The sequence below is a fragment of the Zophobas morio genome, unplaced genomic scaffold (genome assembly GCF_036711695.1).
Source record: "Zophobas morio isolate AGI-343-1 ecotype UQ-CSIRO unplaced genomic scaffold, CSIRO_AGI_Zmor_V1 ptg000017l, whole genome shotgun sequence".
NCBI lineage: Eukaryota > Metazoa > Arthropoda > Insecta > Coleoptera > Tenebrionidae > Zophobas > Zophobas morio.
In genome coordinates this window covers 16,143,258-16,166,725 of record NW_026972122.1, presented here as the reverse complement: position 1 = coordinate 16,166,725, position 23,468 = coordinate 16,143,258, and positions in this window count along the sequence as shown.

The following is a 23,468-nucleotide window of genomic DNA, read 5'->3' as shown; positions in this document are numbered from 1 at the left end:
TTTTGTTATTAAAAATTTAATGTTCCAATATTTGTCCAAAGTTTGAATATTATATATATGTATATATACATGGAGATATAATATAAATATGACATAAGATACTCAAACTACTTGTATACATAAAAATACTTTTAGAATAAGAAACGTTAGCACTACACGTAATAATGTAATATAAACGCTTTTAAATTGCATTGAGGAAGAAATTATTATAATCTTTCTAACTAATAGTAGATGAAAGTGTACTTAATTCTAGAACTAATTTTTCACACAGCTGGAATGAAACGGATTAAAGTTAAAGTTTTCAAAAACTTATGTCGAATTGTTACTACATATACAGGGTGTTATTGAAACGTACGTACAAAATAAAATCGGCAATTGGGCTCGAAATATGGGTGCTAAAAGTAAAAAAAGTTCAGGTAAAAGTGTTCTCTTTTTAGAGATAATGATTATTAAAATTTATGTCCAAATTCGTTGTACGTCTCTGATTAGAAGGTCATCTTTCGTTTCTGTAGCAACAAAAGGGTCTCTTATGTTTTTATTATTATTGTTACAGTTGCTAGGATTTACTGAAATATTTACCCATTTATCCTTCAGTAGCGTCTAAACAGGTTGGATAAGGGTTCATTTTCCCCTTATAATTTTGATAACACAAAATAAGTTTATCAGACTTCTTAGACTTCGTGAAGAACTGTCCATTTTGTTATACATACCTTTCAATAACACGCTGTATATCAGCATGATATGCAAGACTTATTCGTTGTGTTGATTATCTGTTTTAAGTTTTAAGTATCAAAGATTTGTACAAAATAGTTGTTTGTACCTTCTGTAATTACATTTAGTAGAGAATAGAGAAACAACAAACAACCTGACGTGAAGTATACTGTAATATTTTTACGTAAGACACGTACGTTTGTTAGACTATCAACAATCTTACCATAATTTTTATTTTTAATAATTTTTATATTAAATAACAATAATGAAGTACCTTGTAGTTCCGTCGTTTCGCTGATTGCTCATAAAATAATAATTATACTCACACAACCTTGTCGTTTCACATTTTAAACAAAAAAAAAATTATATTTACTGAATGAAAAAATTAAATAAACATATTTTTGCTGTGAAAACCCATTGTGTTAACAAGGTTTGTTGCTCCAAAGTACCGAGCCAGTAATAAAAAATGTCACGAACAAAACAGTCATGAATTAGTGAAGATTTATCTTTGATAAAATTTTCATCTTGTGAGATCACCGTGAACAATTTGGAAGTTTAAGTTGAAACTGCAACGATCGAAGACAAATCTGTCTTTTTTCTCTCTCAGCAGAAAATTGATAATAATTAGTGTCTAACAACGTACAGAATAAATTCGGTAATAAAATCAGTAACTAAGTTGGAAAATAATGTATAGTCACTTGAATCATACTGTAGAGAAAAAAATGATCCAAAGTTATTTAAACAGAATTTCCGTCGTTCTTGAAGTAGCATCGGCGGAAATAAAAGACTGGGACACTGAAAATTTTAGCAATGTAAATTATTCTTAAAAAAGTTAATTAAAATAGAAATGATAATTCTCAATAATTCAATTATATTGCAAAAAATGCATATTTAGTTTTATCTTCGGTTTTATCTGACACCGATGAATACGTGGCATTGCTTTCCTCGGTGTCAACCATATGTCATAAAATGATATTTCCTTAACGAAAACCAACCCACACGATTTAAATTTTTACTTTTCAAAATTATCTAGTTACCAAGTATGTTGCAGTCCAGCGATCAAAAAAATCTCCAGCTTCACAGATAAATTATAAAATTTGATTTGCGAACTTTATTTTGCTGAGGATAACTTCTTTCGAAAAACCGTTTCTTGATAGCTTCATTGATTAATCTTTTTGAGTCATTCTGTGTGAGCAATTCTACACATTTATCATTATTATAAAATATGGCGATAGCGTCATTCCGTTTTTGCTGAGGATGATCAGACACATTTTGGTTAGCATTTTACCACCTACAAAATATTCCTAACTTACGCATAAGATTTGACAATCGGTCTGGTAGTTTCGAAGATTCACTGTCTAATAAAAATGGACACAGGCAACCGAAGGCAGACTGCACACAGACACGAAAACGTGGGACCTATTTTTTCGAACCCATCGCATTACTTCCTTAACTTCCTAACTGTTGTTTATGTTCTATGTTATTTATGTGTACTTTTATTTACTTCATTTAAATTGCGCCAATTAAAAGATCTAATTTTAGTCTAAAATCTTTTTTTCATGCAGCATTTTTATCAACTTTTTGCTGTATTTGGATTCAAGCTTTTGGAAAATAAACTATTATTATTATTATTAAACTTACACTTAGAAAATAAAAAGTAAACAATTTTAATATTTAAATTTTATACAAAATACAATTCGATCGTGTTGCTTAATAACTTCATTTTTGTAGTTAGTTTAATATCTAAAACGACAACCATAAACTAAATATACCTATACCAATTTTTTTATTATAATAATTTTAAAATAACTCTAATGTTTAATAAAAAATGTTTCTAAACAATGGGAGCAAACTAATAAATACTGAGAGAAAACCCGTGTTGCTAAAGAAAGAGTAAAGGAAGCAGCTGCAACATATCCTTTCCTGAACACGAAAAGGCCGAGGAAGACGTATGCGTTAATGCAGTTTATTTGGAGGATATATGCCCATTTGAGACTGACTAAACGGTTTTCCATGTTTCCTTAGGTTAGAAGCAACATATCTTTGTTTACCATTACGTGCGTTGTGGAAAAAAAGGAAATATCCCGAATGTTTACTTACTTTGTTTCTGCGAAATGAAAAAAGTTACTCACTCAGACCGGATTTATTACTTTACTGATATTTCGTTGCCAGTGAAACTTCAGTTGATTTTTGTATACGTGTAAGCACCTATCTGCAGTGTAATCAACTAAAATAAAACAAGGTTGACACTACACGATCTACATACACAAACTATAAACCTGAGATTAAAATGAATTGCCAGGTTGTTTAATTTAAAGTGTAATTAATCACTTTCATTTTATTGTAGACGATTTACATTACTGCATTTTTTATCGACCACGTTATAATAGCTATTAACAAACCTAGGAATGTAAATAGTGCCATAACCGCCGCAGCCGTCTGTTTGAAATCCGAGTGTTAGCCAGGATTTTAAGACGGCTAAGACGGTTAGGTACCGTTTACATCGGTGGTGTGTTCCAACATTTTATCGGTTTCTGCCCATTTTAATCCAAAAATTAATTAAAAAAATAAATAAATTTGGTTGATCACGTTTGCATGATCTATTTCAGTGTCATAGTTACATTTCGTTGTTTACTCAAAAAATTGTTTTTAACAGAATTAGAAAAATTATGGATTTAGGCGACGTATTGCCCGAAAATTTTAAAAATGCAGCCAGTCAAGGATTAAACAGTTCAAATAAAACCGGCAAAGTTACTTACATTATTGCTTTTCACATTCATTGCTTTTCAATCCCTTGACAAATGTTGACAATTGACATTTCGGGAAGGTAATATTATTTACTTCCTCTTGTCTTGTTAAAGCTCGTTTACTGTCGTCTGAACTAACTCGGTAAATTAGCCTTTACACGCACCCTGCCTGTAAAGCGTTACCGTGGCAGCTTTACAGGCACCTTGCCTGTAAAACGTTATCATGACAGCACCGGAATCAAACACACATTCGCTGCGTCGGCCTTTTTCTTAATCTCACTAATACTGTGCTAATACTAACGTTAAAATCACCTTCAAACTCTTCATCTTCATCGAATTCCACAATTAACAGAGCTCAGAAACAAAATTAAACTATTTAAATTATTAATCGAATTTACAAATTGACAGTCCCGTTATTTTCAAACAATTCAATTTTCCATAGTTACCGGAGCAAACTATGAAAAATAACTACAATTTCTATGACTGTAATTTCAAGTAAAATTTCTAGAGATGCCAAAATTGTTCATTTTCAGGATTTTCAGCAAGAGGAAGTAAAACGTTGTACGCGGCTCGCTTGCAACTAGCCTTTACTGGGGCTCACCGGATTACAGAGCTCGCTCCTACGTCGCTCGCCCTGCAAACATTCCGGCTCGCCCGTAAAGGCTAATTTACTAAGCTTGCCACGTAAATAACTATTACGTGGCAAGCTTAGGCAAGAGCCGGAATGTTTGCAGGGCGAGCGACGTAGGAGCGAGTCCTGTAATCCGGTGAGCCCCAGTAAAGGCTAGTTGCAAGCGAGCCGCGTACAACGTTTTACTTCCTCTTGCTGAAAATCCTGAAAATGAACAACTTTGGGATCTCTAGAAATTTTACTTGAAGTTACAGTCATAGAAATTATAGTCATTTTCCATAGTTTGCTCCGGTAACTATGGAAAATTGAATTGTTTGAAAATAACGCGACTGTCAATTTGTAAATTCGATTAATAATTTAAATGGTTTAATTTTGTTTCTGAGCTCTGTTAATTGTGGAATTCGATGAAGATGAAGAGTTTGAAGGTGATTTTAACGTTAGTATTAGCACAGTATTAGTGAGATTAAGAAAAAGGCCGACGCAGCAAATGTGTGTTTGATTCCGGTGCTGTCATGATAACGTTTTACAGGCAAGGTGCCTGTAAAGCTGCCACGGTAACGCTTTACAGGCAGGGTGCGTGTAAAGGCTAATTTACCGAGTTAGTTCAGACGACAGTAAACGAGCTTTAACAAGACAAGAGGAAGTAAATAACTATACCCTACCGATTTTATGTACAGGATACAGTTATGACTTTTCTACCAGCCAACTTTTATGAATGTTAACAGGCATTTAACAGACAGAAACAGGTAAACATAACCAATTATTGACTATTTTTTACCTTTGTCATTAAATAAATATGTCAGAAAAACGTGAGTTACTTTCAGCTTACTTTTTTTTTCTGAGATAAGTGTACACGAAAATCACATTTAAAGTTATTTTTAACATTAAAAACAGGGTGTGGACTATGAAATTCAATTATTAATGTATTTTTTCAATTGACATTTTGCTAAATTAATTAATCTATCATTTAGTTGTCAAACTTTGAATGCAATTTTAACGTTTATTTCTTTAAATCACTAAGGATACGGAAAAGTATGGCAAACATTTTTGCGTAGTCGTGGTCACGGCTCTCTAGATTTAAGTCATTTATTAACATCTTGTACTATTCTTTTAAAATACAGTAAGGGCCAGAAAAACTTGGGCGTCAATGTTTTCCACTATCACAAAGGGTAAAGACATGTTTGAGTATTGCAGCTTTTTTCTAATTTTGTCATTTTTGACACTACAGGAATGTTGTCAGTGACGCCCGTAACAAATATTTTAAACTTCAAACATCAAAGTGACCATAATGAATAAAGTACATATAAAATTTTCAAATTAACAGAAAAATGACGTTCAAGATTTTCTGGCCCCGACTGTAGAGGATTTTAACTTTGATATCCCAATGTACACATAACGATAGATTAATAAAATAACACTTTTCTTTACTCCCCCCATTATACGAGTTTTTGAAACAGAATTTTATAAGTTCGTATTCAGTTCTCTCCATTGTCTTTTTAAAAGAGCTTGGAGATTTGCCATCAGTAGTAGCTCTCAACTTAAATTTTTTTAATAATAATAATGTTATTTCTTCAGGTAAGTGTACTGATGCACTATTTTTGTAAACTAACTTCATTATCACCTGTTGAGCTCTGATAACGGTACCAGTGGGTATCGAAATAAGTATTTATGTTAGCGCGCTTTTCACAACAAAAATTTATTTTCCATTTCTGTGGTGTCGCTTTTATTTTTTAGCCGTTTTTTACAAAGTCTCTATAAAACATTCATACATCGTAATATTTCTGTAAAACTGTTAGGTTGCATTTGTAGCAAGATAGGGGCCACTTTCAAGAATTTTTGTGACTTATGTAAATTTTGATTTTGTAAAAATAAAACTGTACGTAAAAACCTTTTTTTCACGCGACAAGAATCTTTAATTTAAAAAAACTAAAATTTTGCGACGAGTACTGGATGTACGAATCATTCATATAGACACCACGTAAATTACATGGTTTTAAAATTTAAACTTTTCGTTTGTTTCGGGGAGGAACCTATATTTTTTGTATTTCTTTTGGTTAATTAATTGAGCTATTTAAATAAAAAACAATAAATAAATTCAAATAAAATTTTGTCGAATGTAACAAAAAATAGCACCTAGCTCGAATTAAATATGTACAGGTATGTATGATTCACGAGAAATAATAAGCCTGACAAATTTTTTGATGCAGCCAACAATACTTTATAGATTCAAAATTTTAATAAATATGTAAACATAACAAGCATATCTAAAAGTTTGTAACTATAGTTTGTCAGTTTCGACATTAAAATCACAAAAGACTCAAATAAGTGAAATACCAACGGAAAATATGTTTTAATAACAAACAAAACATAAAAACGGAGCATATCAGTTAAGGAGATGTTCAAAGTGCTGTCCACCACTTCTTTTGCATGCGTCAGTGCGCTTCCAAAATGATCTCACTTTCATAAGCATCACTGGTGTTACAGATCTACAAGAGACAGTTATTCGATGTTCTATATCTTCTCTATTGTTGATAGATGGATGGTAGACACGACCATTTCATATAAAAAATAATCTAGTGGATTTGTATCAGGATTTCTAGGGGACAAGGATTAATTGAACCCCTACATATCCACTTATTTGCACAGACTGCGTTTAAATAGTGTCTCACGTCTCTGTCGAAATGCGGAGGTGCGTCATCCTATTGAAGCCATATGTTTTGCCTTGTTTGTCAATCTACTTTTTATAACACCATTGGCTGGATGTTTTTCAGAAAATTTAAATACTGTTACTAAATAAACCCATATGCCACCCCGGTACGACGCCTATGGACCGTCGAGAACTTTCTAGGCCGGACAGCAATGACTGGTGACGCATCGTTGGTGACTCGGTCCAGCGACGTTCGAAAAGCCTGGAAGTGGAAGTCGTGAATACCCAATTCGAGAAAGACCTGGATCGCCGAAGTATAGGTTTAAAGAGAGGCCGCCTTCGGGAACGCATTATTATTCAGCTAGTTCAGTGAAGAGAAGTTGCGCCGGAATTATTTTATCGCTGTTAGTCATGTAAATTCTAGTTAGTAAAAAATAAATTGTTGAGTTTTTACCGACGACGATTTAATTCGCCAAACATCGTAACAATGGCCTCAGGAGTGGGATTTGAGGTTAATAACTGGTTTTGCGATGACTTCCGGGCAAATTGGACAAGAATTCTGAAGAATTTATGCCTGTCGAGACGAGAGCTCGAACTGCGAAAATAGAGGAAAAGATCATGGCTATGCTCGCAGAAATGGGCGCAACAATGGAAATATGGACGAAAAATGGACGCAAGAAACAAAGAAATGGACGAAAAAATGGACGTAAGAAACAAAGAAATGAACGAAAAAATGGACGCAAGAAACAAAGAAAGGGTCGAATGAACCCAAGAAATAAAGAAATGAAAGAAGAAATGGATGCAAGAATGGAGAAAATTAACGAATCTGGAAAATATGGAAAATATTGTCGCACGAAATATGATGTCAATGGAAAACAACATGGAAGATCGAATGGAAATTATAGAAGATCGAATGGAGAACAAATTGAAGAAATTTGAAATGTTAATGAAAAATACAGCGACGACTGGTTCAGGTTAGGTGACGTCAGCCCCCAAAACGATTCAACCACCCACTCATGATGGTCAGACACCTTGGTCATCGTACAAAAAGCAGTTTGAGGCAGCAGCGACAGCGAATCTGTGGGAAGAAGAACAAAAAGCTACAGCCTTGATAATAGCGATGCGAGGTGCAGCGCTAGAGATACTCCAAACTGTGTCTGAAGAAGATAGAAACAGATATAGTACCCTAACTGCTGCTTTGGAACTTTGATTTGGGGATGAACATGTGAGACAGGTTTTTGTAGCCCAAGTGAAGACAAGAACCCAGAAAGTTGGAGACGCTTGCGATAGAAATCTTCGTAAATGGCATTCGCGACGGTGAAGTTAAGAAGGTACCAACTATCAAGGTACCAGACATCATCGGAGGCCTTGATTCGTGCGCTGGAAGTGGAGGCGGCGTACTATTCTTCAAGAACCTGGCACAAGGTCAGAATGGTAGAATTGGAAAAAGAAGAAAACGACAAGGTAGAAAAGCTGTTGGAAAAATTCTGGGAAAAATTCTCGCAGCGCATAATAGATGGACTATCTCAAGGATTAGAGAATGGTGTGCCTCGGAAGAGAAACCTAGACTGCTATAGATCACCAGCTCCGAGGAGAAGCATACGACAGAGGTCTCTTCAAAGAAATGTGCAGGAAAACTAAAAACAGCCAGTACTTTGGGAGATGTGCTGGCCGGTGTGAATAAAGCCCCCAAGGAAGTGAAGATAGGAAGTTTCGTTAGAGGCAGTAGTCCAACTATACCGGGGAAAATTAATGGAACTCCCACAGCAATCACGATCGATACTGGCGCTGAGGTATCAATTATACGTCGAGGATTCGTGAGAGCTAAAGACCTAGAGACTTCATCCGAAACAATCAGATTGAAGACAGTCACTGGAGAGCAATCATGGGCCAGGCAGAAGTAGAAATCTACATTGGTCAGCTGAAGATAAGAGATCGCGCTCTTGTGGCTGGCATCGAAGATGACTTCATTCTGGGAATGGATTTGATTAGCCGCCATGGATTGACGGTCGATCCAGTGGAGAAAGTCCTGTGTTTTCGCAATGAAGAGTTTATCCTGAATCACCTCAGTATTGAATCCAAGCCTGTAATATTGATCGTGTGCCAGAATGCCAAAGTCAAAGAGAATGCAGAGACGATTGCTCCAGTCAGAGCAGAAATTGAACCCGGTTTTGCCCCGGCATTATTCAATCACGACACACCCCCAAGAAGAATCTCATGATTCCTAGTGCTTTAATCAACACCGAAAATGACATACCTGTACGGACTGTACGCGTCGCAAATGTTTTTCCCAAACCCAGGAACATCAAAGTGGGGAGGTTCTTGCCGTCTGTGAACCAGTCATGAAGATAGTACATCATAACGGAGGGCTTCCTGACAACACTGATGAAGAAAGAAAAAGCTACTTAGAAATTCCTGCCCTAGAGCTTGGTCATCTAACCGATAATCAACGGAATGTAGCAAGAGAGTTTCTGCAGAAACACAGTGGAATGTTTACATCTGGAGAGTCCTTTGGGCGCACAAACTTAGTTCGACATCGGATAAACACTCGAGATGCGCAACCGATCCGTCAAGCTCCGCGAAGACTACTTTTGACAAAACAAGAAGAGGCCGAGAAACTTGTACGGAAAATGCTGAATGACGGCGTTATAGAGGAATGAAATAGTCCATGGTCTTCGCCTGTAGTGGTAATCACGAAAAAAAAATGGGTTGACGAGATTCTGCCTAGACTACAGGAAATTAAACGATGTAACCAAGAAGGACGGTTACCCGCTTCCAGGAATTGATGACACGCTCACAACACTATCAGGATCCTTCTGGTTTTCCACGTTAGACCTAAAACGCGGCTACTGGCAAGTTGGTATTCATCCAGAAGATAAGGAAAAGACCCCTTTTTCTGCCGGCAGTGGCTTGTATCAACTTACCGTAATGCCTTTTGGACTCTGTAACGCTCCGGCTACTTTTGAAAGCATGATGGAGATGGCATTAGGAGGATTAACATGAAAAACATGTTTGGTTTATCTGGACGACATCTTGGTAATGGGAAAAACATTTGAGGAGCACTTGACTAACTTGGAAGAAGTATTTAGCCGAATGAAGGACGCAAATTTGAAGTTTAATCCGAAAAATTACCTCCTCTTCCAAAAAGAAGTAGAATTTCTGGGGCATACTGTTTCGGCAAACGGGATAAAGACTACGGAAACAAATATCAATGCGATTCGAGATTGGCTAAGACCAAGAGATAAACACGAAGTCCGTAGTTTCTTGGGATTGTGCACGTACTACAGAAGGTTTGTCAACGGGTTTGCTGATATTGTTGCGCTTCTGCATAGGCTGACGGATTTGAAGTCTCAGTTTAATTGGACTGCTGAATGTGAAGCAGCCTTTAAAAGACTGAAGAACGTACTATGGTCTAGTCCTATTCTGTCCTATCCTCAATCATCGGGAATGTTCATCTTAGACACGAACGCGAGCAATATCGGAATAGGTGCTGTATTGTCACAGGTGCAGGACAAGGAAGAGAAAGTCATCGAGTACTGCAGCAGCGTACTTTCGAAACGCGAGAAGAACTGTGCTACGAGGAAGGAGTTGCTGGCGATTGTCAGGGCTGTTGAAAATTTCCATAAGTAAATCTATGGACGCGAATTCCTGATTAGAACTCATCACGCAGCCCTCACATGGCTCTTTCAGATGAAGAATCCCGAAGGACAAGTAGCTAGATGGCTTGAACGACTCCAACAGTATCACCTCAAAATTCGACACAGGGCTGATAAGCTCCACAATAATGTGGATTCTTTGTCGAGAAGATCGTGTACGAACTGCAAACACTGCGACAAGATCGAGCAGCGTGAAACGTTGTGGGAGGACAGCAGTCACAGAAGACGAAGAATGGACTACAGCCCAGCTTAGCAAAGACGTAGAAGAGGACGTGGATATCGGGCCATTGCTCAAATGGAAAGAAGATGGGGTAGACCAACCAGCTTGGTCGGAAATATTAGACGGGTCACCCTCTTTCAAAACGATATGGGCTCAATGGGACTGTCTGCATGTTGAGAACTTGGGAGAGTCCGGATGGGAAACATACTACCATGCAGTTGGTGGTTCCGGTCATTAGAACCAAGGAAGTACTTCGATAAATGCACAACGGTGGTTCTGGTGCTCATTTTGGAATCAACAAGACGCTATCTAAAGTCAGAGAGAGATTCTACTGGGTCCGTTGTCGAGAAGATGTTGAGAACTGGTGCAAGAAATGTACGACCTGTGCGGCGGTCAAGGGACCGAGGACTAGAGCGAGAAGGCCGATGCCGAGGTCGGTTCGCCTTTCGAAAGAGTTGCAGTGGACATAGCAGGTCCTTTTCTGGTGACCGAGGACGGGAATAAGTACATAATGGTCGTCAGCGATTACTTCACCAAATGGCCCGAAGCTTATGCCATACGGAACCAAAAAGCCACGACGGTTGGAACAACGCTGATTGACAACTGGATCAGCAGGTTTGGGGTTCCAATGGAACTCCATTCGGACCAAGGCAGAAACTTCGAGTCAAACCTATTCCAAAGGGTTACTGAAGTACTAGGTATACGGAAGATACGGACTACACCGTTGCACCCGCAGTCAGATGGAATGGTAGAACGGTTCAATCGTTCCATGGAAGAACATCTTTCGAAGGTGGTGGCCGAACACCAGAAAGATTGGTATCGATATCTTTCACTGCACCTACTGGCTTATCGATCAGCTGTCCATGACACGACAGGTCAGACACCGGCGCGGGTAGTTCTCGGAAGAGAACTTCGTCTGCCTTGTGATATCTTTAGCTTTAAGTTTTGTACCACAGACTAATGTCATTACAGTGTTTGAAGAATTATGCAACATCTCCGATTGCGATGATATCTAAATATTATTGGTTATTGGGAAGATAATTTTATTGGACGATTTAGGAGAAACAGGCGTAATACACCTAGGTTCATCATAAATGTGTGGAATGTACATTAGCGCGTCATTGAGGATCTTCCTCGAACAAATAATTCTGTGGAAGGTTGGCACCGAGGTTCTCAACAATCGGTTGATTGTTATCATCCTTCACCCTTCAGTATTTAAGTTAGTTATGTATTTTTGCAAAGAACAAGATAAAGTGGAAATAGAGATCGCTTTAAAAAAGGAATTCGAAGACAATTCTCTAAAGCAAAATATGTACAGTTAACGCGTAGGCTTAAGCAGTTGGTGCAAACATACAACGTGTCCCCTGATTATCTTTACAAAGTATTGGGTCACACTTCACTTAGTAACTGTTATTATATGGTTATATACATGTATAATAAAATTATATTGTTTCTTTGGCTTCTATTTTCAGTGTCTTCTAAAATCTTTTACCCAATGTTCTATAAATAAAAAAACTCACTTCTTGAAATAAGTGCAATACTTCTCCAGATTCGTACAACATTTCATTACTTCATTCACCAACAATTATTAAGTTTTGTTATTTGTTGTTATCTAAATGGTTTATTAAAAGTTTCTCTTCAAAAGCAGCAGCTGTTTTGGTGGTAAATCTTATCATCACAAAATAAGAAAAAGCAAGCTTTTTCATCTAATCTTAGTAGAACATAGCATTTTAATGAGATTTTAGTAATGAAAAGTCTCTAAAATGGCCTCATAAAAAGTTTTTTGTAATTTGTGCATATATTCTTTTTAAACTCATCTACAACAATCGTCATATTGAATAAAATAATTGAATTTGAGTTGTTCAGTGATTACAGAGAAATGCAGCACGAGTAAATCCCTATCTTGACGGGCCCCCACACGTGTCAAAATGCTGCCGATAGAGGTGTTGAGGAAGACGAGCTGCTCGAAGGTCTTCATCCCGGGCTTTTTGGATATAGCCTGGGTGTAGTCGGAGATGGCTCGTTCGACGGGGTCACGTACTATGACCAGGAGTTCGTGCAGGTATTCATGTGCTGTACCAATACCAATGCATGGATCAATTCGTGCATTTATTCCATTTAATTTGTCCTACAGTAATCATCACACTGGATAAAATAATTCAAGTTGAGCTGTTGAATGATTTCCGAGTGGAATCAAAAATTTACTTTGATATTTCGACTTTGCATGGCTAATCCAAGGACGCGATCGTCGACAGAGCGCGAATTTCAAAATACGGTTTTTAAAACTTTTTTACAGTGAATTACCGCAATGCAACGATCTGAAAAAAAATTGGGCCGATAGGCCTCCTTTACTTCCACAAATGCATGGCTCAATAATAGCTTTAAAGTAATCAGGGGAGATATTATAAAATAAAAACCGATTTCCCATGTTAATTCCCTATGTCCAGGAATGGATGCGGCACGCTGTATAATATTCGGTATACCATTTGAATTATAAATTATCATTTTGTAGTGATTAGTTATTTATTAAATAATGTTCTGTGTTTTTCTAAAAACTGGAATAGTCGACAGTTGTACTTTATCAAATAAAAATTAATAATAATATCTTTTTCTGTCTACAGAAATTTCATACCGGGCTAATTTGGCGGGGCTGTTTTGTCAAGAGCTATTTTGTCGCTGAGCTATTTTGTGACGGAGCTATTTTGTCGAGGCGTTTTTGACAAGGTTATTTTGTTCGGGATATTTTGACAGATCACGAGGTTTTGCAATTGTTTTTCAGGGAAGTTGGGTTTCTATATTTCCGGTTGTTCGGTGCTTTATTTTGCGATACGTCACAAACTGAGGATGGAAACGCCGGTTGCTTCTGAAAGGTGCTCAAACAACTTATGCAATGAAATCCTTTGCTTCCTTCTCCCTCTCCAAAAATTGATATACCCTTGACAGACGATTTCACATATTTGGCTATGTATCACTTTCTTACTCATTTTGTATTTCTACAAAGACAAAAAATGCCACAAAAACATGACTAAGACAAAATTTAAGAGTCCTTGTTATTTGCTAGAGTTGTCTTCAAATGACAGATGTTGTTCAATACTGAAAGAAAATACAGGCGAAATAGAACAACACGAATAGAAACTGGGAGATGTATGGGCTAGAAGAGACGAAAAGTGACACCTGCTTCGGGACAGAGTAGCTTGAGCCGAATACCCATTGTCCCAAATTTAGTCATGTGCGCACCATATACCTACTCGGCGGCCACGAGATCTTGAACCTGCTCTACACCAAAACTATCGTTTAATTTCAAAACAGTTTGTGTTGCTCTATCATCGGCTTTTAACTCATAAAATAAATTTGTGCATATTTGTTTTCGTTCCATTTTAAATGCAGTGGTACAATTTGAAGTAATATTATTAAACCGAAGTCTACGTTACCAAAATAAAGACGGAAAGACGAGCTTTAAAATTATATTAATATGAACACCATGAAATTGAAAAAAAAAGATCTAAAATTATTTAGACCGAACTTCCCTCGCATGAGAAGAAGAATTCGTACTAAATTTTAGAACAATTGGTTTAGTAGAAAGTGTAAAGTTTTAATGCAGTTTTAAATTTGTTTCAAAAATCTCGATACATACAGAGTTAAAATGGTTGCATCTGAAAAATCATAGATGTAAAAACATTATATTAATTCATAATACAAGCAATAATAAATAACAATACAATTAATTCGAGAAACCAAACACTAATGATTTCAATTGTTTTCAAAAACAAAACATCAAGGATTCCTAAGATACTTTTAAATTGTTTTAAATTCTTAGAAACAGACAACGGCGATTTCCATGAATTTTTTAGTGTTTTTTTTTAATGAAAACAGTAGGGCCGTAAGATTTTTTCAAATTCATTCAAACGAAAAGAAGGAAGTTACACCAAGATTCTTTTATTAAGTTTTTTCATAAACGCAACATCAAGGGCCACAAGATTTTTCACATTTTTTTAAAACACCTCTCTGTCGTCTGGTTGTTTGTTAACAATTTTAAGACATATTTAAGATTAAATTAAATAAAAATATTAAATAATATTAACTATTTATCTTTTCATAACCATCAAGAATTTAATGACGTGACATCAAAATTTTGCTAAATAGTCTCCCTTGATAATTATATTGCAATATACTTCCTAGCTTATGACTTCATAATGTACCTGTCAGCGCATTTAAACTTATACACACAGGTTACGCCAACAAAAACAAAATGTGTACGATGAAATCTCCCAACTGCCTGGATTACTAACTTTTTAAAAATTATTCGTTTCTTCGTAACGTTAAATTGATAAATTTATTAAATAGACGATGAAAAATATACCGAGAAATGCAATGTTGTGTTTTGACAAAATATTTTTATTGTTTATTTATTGTTTATACAGCTTTTTTGGAAACTAGCGAATGAAACAATTTATTCTCTCTCTCTTTATGTTTCAATATATGTATGACGTTTATCCCCACAACACCGAAAATATTATCTAGGCAAAAGTAAACTGACTTTAGTTGTGTACAGATAATGCCAACGTTGGTGGCCACAGCCCAAGCAGCAGACTGTCGTCTAATTAACGTCAATTTTTGGTCATAACTCGTCGGCGACGTCATTCGCCCAAAAAATCACGTGAAAATGACGAGATTTTTATGACTTACTTCTGACGTCAATTAATGACGTCAAAAGGCCGTCCTTTCTTCGTCATTTTTTATAGATTATATGATCAATTAGATGTGGGTCGTCGCATTTTATTTAAAAAGTGGCCTTCATAATGCTTGATTATATTTAGAGCAAAAAATACAACGGCTTAATTAGAAATACACCAAAGACAAGTTTTTTCATTGTAATAATTTCTAATAAAATAATTATTTCTGAAAACTTGTTTACTCTGGAAGTGTTATTTTCTAAGTACCTGCTACCTGCTTGGCAAATTATAAATAGAACATCTGGGGTTGAGCGAAAAGACCCAACGACACAAACAAAGTCATAAAAATTCTTTGTCCATTGTTCCTAAAACGGGACAAGGTTTTGAAGAATTCCTTCGTCGAATTTTGATTTTATAAAGACGTTTATTTATAAAGTGATGACGGTTACCAAAAAAATTCGAGAGTGATTCATATTCAGTTTTATTAAATTTATCCTTATCCGTATTTACTATACAATACATCAGATGTTTGGGGTGTGCATTCGGACTTTCCCTTTTTTCGGTATTTATGTTTATTGCACTTCACAGAGAAGCATTCCAATATTGCCAGTTGGTTCTCAACCACCGAAACTTTCTCGTGTATCCGTTACTCACTTCAATTTTAACGCAGTTTTATGCAAATTTATCCAATTCAGTGTAGGTTGTACTTATTTATAGTAGGTAAGTTAATATCTAATAAAATAATCATTTTAATTTTTACGTGTTTCTGTTATTTTTGATAACTGTACGTAGATAACAAAAGCAGTTTTTTCAGATAAGCTGGAAAGACCACCATTAATCACTGAAAATACTTCCACTGATTATGAAGAACTTACGGTGATTGTTTTTGAAAATGAGGCGCTATAAAATATTGCAAAGGTATGTTACTGCAATTTTTTACGAACTAATGCTAATGAACATAATTTTATTTTAGATTTGAAACAAATACAAAACACATGTGCGAAACGAAAGAAATGCTAAAGGAAACGAGTGAACAAATCTCCAACATGGAAACGTCATCAACTCTGACAACTGCAAAAGAAAACAAAAACAGAAATTATACCGCCAAAACCACACCTAAACAAATTTTGACGAATTACAAGATTATGTTTGCATATTAGAACAAGCAGATTTCTTTGTAAGTTAAAAAAATACAATGAATTCAGATATGCATATATAACATTAATATTGGATATTATATATAGGTAGATGTCTGTAATACTACGATACTTTTTGGTAACTTACTATTTACACATACACATTTCGCTTCATTGTAAAAAGTATTGACAACGAGATTTTCCTGATAGGCTGTACGTTTTTGTCAATGCAACCATTTTACGATTATCCGTTAGATTCAAGTAAATTTAGCATTTTTAAAATACAAAATTTGTCTTCTGCTTTAAGCTGTAATCCCTTAAATTTAATACTAGTCAAATGCTTGCTATTGCCCATAGATGAAAAAATGATTGCATTTCCATTAATCCATGCATTCTAACGGGTTTTTCTTTTCAGTGCAATAAATTGAGGCAAACTTAAAAAACTTAGGTTATAGATATGATTGTTAAAACAGAATTAATTCTTAACGGTACTTTTTTGTGTGTTGGGGACAGTCAAGTCGTCGTGAATTAGATAGTTTTACATATACTGTGGTTTTACAGTGCATTTTCAATCAAGTAACTTCAACAATGCGATTCAATTGTCTTTTGCCTTTATTCTATAGTTTTTTTTAAATATTTTTTGTAAATAGATTTGTTTGTGTTTTTAAGACTGATCTATAGTTTATTATAGTTTTTTTTTTTAATATTCTTTGTAACTAAATAGATTTCTTTGTGTTTTTAAAACTGATTTTTCTTTAAATAGCAAATTTTATTGCAACGTTTATTTTTGATTATATATTGTACAATATCCTTTTTTTTGTTTATACTAATTATACTCGTAATTACCTGTATGTAGATTTGTTTTTGTTCTTAGGAGTGGTTTATCTTTAATTTGTTTAATTGACATATTTTTTATTTGTTTATTGAAGTTCATTGTTGGTTGTACAAAATTGTAGTAAATTTAATTTTTTTACACTAATTTGTTTTAACTTTAATTAATATATACTTTGTTTTGGACTTTACTTGGTGATTATAATGAATTATAATATTTTATTTAAGCTAAACAATATAAAAAAATAAAATTATTTCAGCGTTTTATTTATTGCATGTTTTTTTATAAAAATCAAAATATAAAAAACGTCTTAAAATGGACAATAAATGCCGTCTCTAGGACGTCAGTAAATCACGTCAATAATTCGTTACAAAATGACGACTCTAAGACGTCAGTACATCACGTCAATAGTTCGTGAGAAAATGACGTCATCTAGACGAGACATTTGACCGTCATTGGTACGTCAATATCACGTGAAATCTTTGGTCATTATGACGTAAATGATGACCATTTATTCACGTGAAAAAGACGAGATCATGTTGCCTGGGAGGCGTCGACAAATATTTTGTGCGTTTTCAGTGTGGTAGGCATAAACGTTATATTCAGAATTAGACACATCCGAAGTGATGGCAAATCAATCAGACAAATATTAAATACAACGGTGCGACATCACGCAATAAATTTGGCTGGCCAAGAGTGTTAACCTCAGTGGCGTTTGATGCAATTCAGGGTTTATCTGATCAAGATCATCACGAAAACTGTGATGTTGAACAGTCATTTTTATTTTTTAAAGCATTTTAACATCTAGGAGAACTCGTATACTTCAGGAAAACTTAGAAAAACTAGTAATTATTGTATTGTTAAGAATTCCCGAAGTTGGAGGCCATGACTGCAATAGCGCTGGCGATCGGACGGCAATGATCATCACTTCCGAGATGCCGAAGTCTGGTTATATTTTTGCACTGCACCGAGTGGTCAAAAAGATTCCAGGCGTTATCATGAAATAAATAAAATTTTCAAAATTAAATTTTCCGACTGAAGGGAGTAAAACAATTAATTTCACTCAAAATTTAAAAATTACTGAATTATAGCAACATCTACATTTCCTTTTACATTTTCGTCTACAATAAAGAAATGAAAAAACAATTACAGTACCCCTCTTTTTGGAATCTATTTTAAATTGCTAAAGCTCATAAAATACCGATTTCAAAAGGAAATTGGAACCTAAAAAAAAAGTAAATATAGCGAATCAACTTGATACAAGAGTAGAAAAAGAAATTGTGAACTACCAAACATTGTATTAGTCAGTTAAAAAGTTTCATATATAAATTAAAAATTACCAACACAAGTTTACGAATTTAAGCACATCTGAATAACACACATACAAGGATGAGTCCTGTCAGGACATACGGTTAAATATTTGAAAATATAAAGCGAAATTTATAGTAACAATAACTGTTATTTAGAGGAGGTAAACAATCCCTGAAGATGTAGAAAAGGCCGGATTTATGAATTAAAATAGAAATAAATTACATTTTTTTTTTATTTTTGCGTGGACTTATAAACCCCTGCACTGGAGAGTCCCTGTACAATTCACTTTATCTTAGAAACTAGACTTGCTTAAAATTTTTAGTGTCACACTGTTAGTGAACATTAAGAAAATTTTATTTATTCATACCCTCGATAAAATGTATTAGATCATATTAAAAAATTAATAATTATGTGTATATACCGCAAGTGTCACTTCATGAACTACGCATTTTAGCAATGGAGACAACTAACCTAATTATTAATATAGGATTTTTTATTTCTATTGAATTGCTACAAAAAGTAGCATAAACAATAAAGGTATTTAAAATTAAATTTTTCTGCTTAGTCGTTTAATAAACAGTAACAACAGTTGGAACGCACATTTTGTAATAACTGCAACAGCCGCTATACAGAACTATTTTCGGTTATTCCAGACGACCAAGCAGATACATTTACGATCGACCAGAAAAATTTTTTCGCATTCCTCTGAGAATTTGTTCGAATTTGTAGCGCGTTTCTGAAATATATAAAAAATCTTATTAAGTTGCCCGGAAGATTTATAATTTAACACTTGCGTATAACAACCGAGGAGGAAAAAATAATGTAAACATATTAGATATTTGAATTTTTGGAATGCAACACGTATAACATGGATATATTTACATATAAATTATTGTCACAAATGAGATTTGCAATATAACGTCTCGCGTTCGTTGCAAGTCCGGGCACGTTTTCTGCAATATCTAGCGAAGGATCCAGCGTCGGTACGCGGCGGGACGCCTTTGTGACACGTGTTCTCTTGCTAACTTGCTCCAAAGTCAACTTTTTACTCAGACTGACGGCTTCTCTACCTCCATCGAGTTACGCTTTGCATGAATCCCATGATGGGAAATGCGTCGCACGCTCTTCGTATGTTCGGGAATAAAATATTGTAGCCGGTTGCTTCTTACACGCATCTGCTCCAAATCCTTGATGTCGTTTTCGATACTGTAAACACTTTCAGTCGGTAAACAAAAATTTCCTCCTCGTAATTCGCGGAAGTGTGAAGATGTCAAACGTTCAGGTACATTCCACTTAACGCGTTCGTTGCCGCATGGCACACATGCAACACGGTTTTGGGCGCCTGCCAGAAAGATCTTTAAACCCTATAGCGTTCCGAACGGTGTCTTGCTAATTGCTCTGTTAACCCTTTAACCTCATACAGGAGAACGACAATCCACCCATAATGTGTGAGCTAACGTCCTTGTTAAATTCTATAAATTATTTGCAGATCAACGTGATAATAAAACAAGAACGATTGTGTTTTTACGATCACTGTAAAAGTGATATTTCGTTTTAAATCTCAATAGTTAAAATAAATTATTAGACACATTTTTGCATTAAAAATCCGGGGAGGAATGAAAGCACCAAGAGCTACAACTGGGTTGGTCATATTATACTTGGGTAAAATTACTGTGACTATTTTGTGGGCTTTGTCATTGCAGTTTTGTTATTGCTTATGCTAATGGCATTTTATCTAAATATCTGAAAGCAGCGTTTTTCCTATGAAGGTAATTGAAATTTTATTATGATGAAATTTCCGTAAAAATGTTTCGTATAGTATGCTCTTAATGCTTTACTTCTTATTATAAGGTATTTACTAAATATATACTCATAATTATTTCATTAGTAAAAATATCGCGTTTCGTCCCTTGGAAGTTTTTATGACACCGACTGGCAATGATAATTCCACACTGGTCGAGGGATTACCTACGAGTGGACGTTTCGTTTTTCTGTTCGAATTTTCTAGATCACTTTATGTATGGGCTTTTAAAAAACCATTTCTTATATTCCCATATCTGAAGTATTACTGCACATTTAGTTAAGCTGACTTTCTAAACGCGTAGGTGTCCACGACCCGTTGTTGCCCAACACTGTCTTAAAATTACCTTGACATAACTCAGTTTTGGGTGTTGATAACCCTGTCTTAATACTAACCACAAAGGAGAAGTTTTTGTGATCGCCTGTAGAGACGAACTAATTTAACAGTAGTGTTAAATTAGTTCCTTAATACTACTATGGAAAAATTTTATGAGACTATCGACATATTTTTTCCAATTTTTGGTATTTGATCCTGTCTTATGGCTGGTTTATATAACTTCTCGTGAAGAATAGATATTTTATTTATTAAATGTTGCATTGTTACAATTTCAGTGAAAGAGTTCTCGTCTACTTAACAGTAACTAAATGTACGAAAATCAATAACAATACTTATTTATTTACCTAACGATAACTAAGGAAAGTAGCTTTTCATAAATCATAGGAAAGAAAACGCAAGTGCCAATTGCTACGATTTATTTCTTAAATTTTTTTTGAAAATGCCCTGTGCTGAAATCTTAAGTGATTTTGATATTATCACAAAAGTTTATCAATTTATTCAAAATCTGTTTTTTACAATAATTTATAGAATATCTCAACTAAATGAGTGACTGATTGTACCTATTTCTCAGGCAAAGAAGGTTAGTTATAACTACAGATTTTTGTTAATGAGTTACTACATTTTTGATCTTAACAGAGTTTTGACTTATATTTTATGTGCTATCTTATTCCACGACCTAAATCACTACTAACGTTCTAAATATATTGAAACGCAGGAAAACCGAACTTTTAAAAGAAAAGAAATTGGTACTACTATCAGCACTGCAAAAACTTTAAAAATCAATTTATATATACTTTAATGTAACTGGAATATAAAAACGATCTTCTTCAAGTGAGCACGTATCACATAGTCGCAGTTTTTAACCCAGTTAGGTATTTGCTACGGTTGAGATTTTGTACCGTGGTGAATTGCAGAAATAAATCCGTGTTTTTATTTTAAAAGGAAATAAAATGTCATCGCTTTGGAACTATATACCATCCTACTCTGATCATTCGTGATCCATCAGATTCCTAAAGTTGCCGTGTAACAAACTCGAACACACATGACTGGTAATAACTCGTTGAACAAAGGATATATTCTTCCTATAATAATTTATGGCTACATCGCGAGGTGGATGATAGAATTGTCAGTCTGTGCAAATGTGAACTGAAGATGGACAGTATGTCATACAATTATTATTATCTTTGCTAAGAAAGTTAATTGTAATTGTGTTTATCCACTTTAAAGAAGAAGGGTGGAATTATCAAAGAATGAGCACGGTTTCCTTGAGTGTCACTCAATTTTTAAATTTTAGCTTTTGAAGGGTTAAATTTAAAATGGCCCTCTTGAGAAAGTTATGGATTAAAATTTAATTTTCGCGAATTGCGCGGCAGTCCACACTATATCAACCCACCACTTGGCGAACGCTCCTGATTTAATACTCGTATCTGACTTTAAATATTCATATTTGAATCGGAAAGACTTCCTAATATTGTTTACTTTGAAAAGCAAGTCTTATGGAGAGTGGTAAATTAACTACTGACCAGTGGCCTTTTTCAGAGCTTACTTCTTTTTGTTTTAGATATATTCAACACGCCAGCAATGATTTTCAATTGTATCGATAAAAACATGTCACAGTGAACTCATCCATAATCATTATTTGTATAAACTGATGCTTTGTTACTTGCGCTTTTTATTCTTCTAGTTGTTTTCTTATTAGTTTATTACTTGCGTCTTAGAACACAGCCATCCTCTATATTTTTTTATAAATAGTCATGTTTCATATCATAAGACACGCCTGGATTTGAGACAAAACGGACTACGTATATATTTTTATTTTTTAAAGCACGTTAGCGAAAAATCTGAAAACATTTATTTGACGAATAAATGTCGAGTAAATTACGTTTAACTGACTTGCACTTAAAGTTTTCATAAAACATTAGTATTAAGGCGATGCATGACACAATTATGTAGTACTAAACAAGCAATTAATAAACTGCTGAAGTTGTGGTAGGAATTTGGTAATGGAATATTATATATGATAGGTATTCTATAGTTTGATTGCGGAACATACAAGCTTATCTCATTGAATAAATCAACGCTTTCGATTTCACAGTGCTACGGAGAATAGGACCCAAAGATCTTAAAAAACAGGTATTTATAAAATTTACTCTGCACATTTTCAATTAGAGATATATAACTTTGTTGGTAGGGACATCACACTACACAGCAATATTCTAGTTTTGGTATTAGTAAGCTATAGTCTAGCAATTTAATACTAAGTAGGAGTATGTCTTTAAAATATTTGCTGTTTCTTATAATAAAGCCCAATAATTTCATTGCGCTGTTCGTAATGTTGATAATATGCCTAGAAAAAGTTAGTGTTGTGTTCATGATGACACCTAAATCTCATACCCTAGTGCATCGGTTAATAACAAAGCCGTTCATATTATAATGAAATGTTATCGAACTCTCTTTCATGTGTACAACATAACTGTGCATTTTTTAAAATTGATTTCAAATTTATTTTTTTGTACAGTATCCAATGAACCTCTCAATGTTATCTTGTAATATTAAACAATCTTCATAAGTGCGAATAGTACAAACAAGTTGTAAGTCATCCGCATAGATGTCAGCCTTAAACGGTAGATAACTGATAACATCATTAAAGAAGATGACGAATAGCAGTGGCCTTAGATTTGAGCCTTGGCCTACTCCACTACCTTCATGAAATGGCTGAGAAGAATACGTAAATAATCTATTCTAGTTTACTGTGGTAGTATTTGAA